Source organism: Scyliorhinus torazame, chromosome 30 (assembly GCF_047496885.1).
Source record: "Scyliorhinus torazame isolate Kashiwa2021f chromosome 30, sScyTor2.1, whole genome shotgun sequence".
NCBI lineage: Eukaryota > Metazoa > Chordata > Chondrichthyes > Carcharhiniformes > Scyliorhinidae > Scyliorhinus > Scyliorhinus torazame.
In genome coordinates this window covers 25,929,179-25,934,400 of record NC_092736.1, presented here as the reverse complement: position 1 = coordinate 25,934,400, position 5,222 = coordinate 25,929,179, and the positions used below count along the sequence as shown (strand labels likewise).

The window sequence follows — 5,222 nt, the reverse complement described above, 5'->3', positions numbered from 1 at the left end:
CAAAGAACCAAAGTTAGTCCAGTAGCTCATCTCAGTTATGCCTTTTACGCCGGTGTGTGTTTATACTGCAACAATGCTATTTTTTACACTGAAAACCTCTTGTATAAAGGATTTTTATTTATTTAAATATAAATTTAGAGTACCCAACTCATTTTTCCAATTAAGGGGCAATTTAGTGTGGCCAATCCACCTACCCTGCGCATCTTTGGGTTATGGGGGCGAAAACCACGCAAACACGGGGAAAATGTATAAACTCCACACGGACAATGACCCAGGGCCAGGATCGAACCCGGGACCTCGGCGCCGTGAGACAGCGATGCTAACCACTGCGCCACTGTGCTGCCCCGCAGATTTTTATTTATGCGTGCTGGTGCATGTGTTGTAATGGTGCTTGAAGAACAGCTATTTCTTAAAAAATAGATCCAAAATCCCTCTGTGAATAATAAAATACACATTAAGGGCTTAATGAACAGGAACCAAACCGGTCATAGGATTAACAGCACTCTCCCAAACAAAACTATTAACCTGTCAAACACGAATAAACAGCAAGGAACTGAAATCTCAAATAAATCTGCTGGAATGCAGAACATGTTCGTTAGGTTGTGTAAGGAGAAAAGGTAGTTACAAGAGATTTTCAATGTAAAAAGTAGCGGCGCAAAAGGCGTTAGAACAGAATGAGGTTGAGGAAGCACTGATAGCCCTTGTGAACCACATGGAGAAAGAGATAAGTATTAAAGAACTCCATGGGAGGTGTCCTCCCAACGGAGAAAGAGGTACGTGGGAATTGCAAGGCGCGGAGAAGGGTAGTGATGGAGTTTGGCGAAAGGATAACCGGGTGATAAGCCCCCAAATGTATTCAACATACATTATTGGAGCTCTACCACGGGCTTGGACACTCAGGCAGGGAAGCCATGATAGGGAGCCTGGGAAGGGAGTGGGGCGAGATGTTGCACAATTCTGTCATCGGTGCGTCACCTGTGCCCAGCATAATCCGGGGAGACCCATAAAAGTCAGAATGGGAAACCAACCCAGACCGCGGGCACCATGGGAACACTGGCAGATAGGTTTTACAGATCCCCTGCCACCATCACATGGCAAAACATACTGCCGAGTGATTATCGATCAATTCGCCCGATGGGTGGAGGCTTTCCCAACGCGGAATTGTATCGCTTTGACAGTCGCCAGAGTCTTAGCTGAAGACGTAATTCCCTGATGGGGAGTGCCTATTCAAATAGACTCAGACCACGGAGCCCATTTTACTGCAAGTGTATAAAAACGGTGTGCCGATTAATAGGAATAAAGCAGAAATTCCACATTCCCTATCATCCCCAAAGCTCGGGAATGGTGGAGCGGATGAATCGACCTCTTAAAAATGCGCTAGCAAAGGCAATACAGACATCAGGAAAAACCTGGACCGAAGTATTGCCTGTTATCTTAATGAAACTGCGGGCCACGGGAAACCGAACCACAGGCTTAAACACTTCTGAACTAATGACAGGAAGAGCGATACATTTACTAGAGGGCATCATAACAGGCGGGGCCGATGTGGGTCCCCGAAAAGACAGATTAAAACGGTACGTTCTGGAAATGAGTACACAACTCAAAACGATGCGATTGTTCGTGACAATCAGGAAAATAAGGACCGGGCACAAGAGCTCGCGATGGCGGCTTACGTTTCCCCGGCGGGTAGTACGGTCATGGTAAAATCCCTGCCCAGTAAACCAGGGTTCGCCCCAAAATGGAGCGGGCCTTACGAGATTATAATTAGTGGAGACACCTGTGCCTGCCTGCACATAAGGGGAAACGAAGTGTGGAAACATTGGACACAATTAAAATTATATGAGGAAAAGACGACCTCATAGGGCTTCTCTCATTCATACCGGCTATGCGCAGATGAAAAGTTGGACGCGGTTGCTTAAGTCTAAATCAGATAACCAAGCTACGAAGTAATGGATGAAGAACTGATGCTTGCTTTTGTATTTATCTTCCAGATCGTTCAATTTATGATTATGTCATTTGTATCTATCGGGATCCTTGTATTGTTCTCGTTGCTTGCCTTCGGGATAAGCTAAGGGAGTGAATAGCGATAAGGATGGGAAGCAAGATGATGTGCTTCCCCAGTCTTCTAAGGAAGGTAGTTGCGTTAATATGTATTGTCACGGGTGTAAGGGTGATGGAATTGGAAGACAATCTTTTTTATAAAACTCATATACGATTGTACGCAAAGCAGTTTGTGTGTTACCCGTTGGCCAAGTCTGTACAGGCCTCGTTTGTGGCCAATCTGTACAGGTCACGTTTGTGGCCAATCTGTACAGGCCTCGTTTGTGGCCAATCTGTACAGGCCTCGTTTGTGGCCAATCTGTACAGGCCTCGTTTGTGGCCAATCTGTACAGGCCTCGTTTGTGGCCAATCTGTACAGGCCTTGTTTGTGGCCAATCTGTACAGGCCTCGTTTGTGGCCAATCTGTACAGGCTTCGTTTGTGGCCAATCTGTGCAGGCCTCGTTTATGGCCAATCTGTACAGGCCTTGTTTGTGGTTACCCCGAGTTGGACCCCCCTCCAACTATACACTGCAGACACGTCAGGTAGACCCTGTGTGGGACAGATGGGCAGCTACAGTAGGAGCATACAAGAAAGATGCGTGAAACTAATAAACTCCATGCATCCCACTTGCCAGGGAATACAGGGGACTGGAGGGACAAGATGTTCAGAGAAGACGGAGTATCCCCTATGTTTTACGGGGCAGGGGTGGGGATGTGTCTATGCCCTTGTCCCCCACAATTCCACATGTGTACAGAAACAGTGTGCTCACCAACATTGTCGAGTACATCGGGGCCAGTTCGTCTGTACTTGCGATAAGGAAAGATGCTTTAACAATTTATTTGCGGCCACTGTAACGGAACCCATGTAACATCCGCTGCCTGGGCGTACCCATTCGTTCTTACCAATTGATCGGTTCTAATGGGAAATCAGACAACCCCCGCAATTGGTGGTATGCACAGTCTGTACAGACCAATAACCGAGCCGTTAAATGTTCCAAGCCAAAGAGGGATTTATGTTCCTCCTCAATGGTACGTTCACCACGGCGACACCTACCCTCCCGGTCCTTTTTGCGGTGGGAGCAATAGGGCCGCTTACCGTCCCATTCCCTCAAGCGGATCATATCCTTAGGAGAATAGTGACTCGGGCAATTGGCACGGAATTCTGCGCTGATTGGAGAGATCCTGTTATTTCAGGCTCATCACTCGGCTACGGGCTCCTTAGTTCCATATCGTTGGGAGGATCGGTGGGGGTGATCAGTGTGAAAAATAGGAATTATCTTATTTGCGGCCTGACCATCCTGGGCGATAATACTCGAAAGGGATTAGAGGCCATTAACCGGGAGTTGGCTGAGTTGAGATTGTACATCAAGCAAACCCTTTATGCAGTAGACTAGCCCAGCAAGGGGGAGTATGTACCATTGTGGGGAATAAATGTATGACCCATGTTACAGATGGGTCTTACAATATCACAGAAGCTATCGACGCAATAAAAAAACAACTCAATGACTTTAAGCAAGGCCCAGGGGGGGGGGCTCCATTGGCCTTTTGGAACATGGATCATGCATTCGCTGATTTGCCTTTTTTGCTGACTTATAAGCATAGTAAAGCTATGTTGCGCTAAGATAATGGGACAGGTCCTACCAGTCACGCCCGTGCAGAACAAGAATGCCTACGATGAATTACTACTGCAGAGAGACCCCTCCGACGAGCCCGTCCCCCGACATCCCGGACGGGGAAATATCGAGATGGATGTGAAGAGCCCAACTGGAGATGTGGTCAGCTTGGGACATCGGGATGTCCAAGGACCAACAGGGGGGGAGTGAGGAGGTAGAATTCCGAACGGACTACAGAAGATACAAAATGGATGCCGCCTGATATAAAATGGACTCTGTCAATGTTCTTGACCCCTATGTTATTATCAGTGTCTGCTGCTGAAGTAAAGCTTTGTGCAAAACAAGTGATCCCCAGTTGGCAACCTTTGCCCAACGTCTGTATTTTTAGCTATTTGTAACTGACAAAGGGGCCCCAAATTAAGGAACTAGCAAGGAATGAGGAAGGACATGTTTCAACGTGCTGGACTATTGACCCCATGACTTTATGTAACCGTCATCTATGTAATTAATTAATTGGGTAATGCAAACTGCCAATTAGAGGCTATAGGAGCTAACTTGTAGCCATTTATGGCATTGAAGATGCATGTTATGAATTGTGACGCGAACAGAATTGATTGGGCATATGTAAATGCGAATGCATACTAGTTCCGCTTTCCTTCTGTATATTAACTCAGTGCGACCTCAGCTCAGGCGAGAAAAGGTGCTGCACAGACCGTGGGGGTCATAGGCCTTTCTCCCAGAGCTCTGAAAATTAATAAATTGCTTCTTTACTCACTCAAAGGTCTATTCGTGAATATTTTCACCTACAGGTACACTGAGGGAAAATTCAGAATGTCCAATTCACCTAACAAGCACGTCGTTCAGGACTGTGGGAGGAAACCGGAGCACCCGGAGGAAACCCACACAGAGACGCGGGGAGAACGTGCCGACTCCGCACAAACCGTGACCCAAGCCGGGAATCGAACCTGGGACCCTGCAGCTGTGAAACAACAGTGCTAACCACTGTGCTACTGTGCCGCCCATAACCCGGCTACACGGAGGCAAAGGGATGCCCTTTATCCCCGTTACTGTTTGCTCTGGCAATTGAGCCACTAGCAATAGCTCTCAGAGTGGCGACGGCTGGAGAGTGTCCAAAGGGGAGTCAGAAAGCTTAGAGTCTCGCTATATGTGGATGACCTTCTCCTCTACATCTTGAACCCGCACCACCGCATCAAAGGCACCTGACCTGCCAGTCCTAATCCCATTGGCCAGCACTTGGCCCATAGCCACGAATGTCGTGACCTGCCAAGTGCTCATCCAGCTACTTTTTAAAGGATGTGAGGCAACCCGCCTCTACCCCCCTCCCAGGCAGCGCGTCCCAGACCGTCTCCACCCTCTGGGAAAAAGGTTTGTCCTCAAATCCCCCTTGAACCTCCTGCCCCTCAGCTTGAACTTGTGTCCCCTCGTAACCGACCCTTCCAAAAATAACCTTTGTAAGAGCAAAATCTTCCCTGTAAACCCCAGGGGGAGGAGCAGAGCTGGAGAGACTGCCGGTCAAACTGGCCCAGACCAAATTCTGATAGCCGGGA

The 5,222-nt window shown here is 48.0% G+C and overlaps 1 long non-coding RNA gene across 1 annotated transcript; it reads left to right on the top strand.

Annotated features, from left to right (window-relative positions):
• Positions 1–535: 535 nt before the first annotated feature.
• LOC140404285 (uncharacterized) lies at positions 536–4,434 on the top strand. The gene is made up of 2 exons (XR_011938487.1): positions 536–617; positions 1,992–4,434. It is a non-coding gene; the product is annotated as an uncharacterized lncRNA (long non-coding RNA).
• The last annotated feature ends 788 nt before the right edge of the window (positions 4,435–5,222 follow it).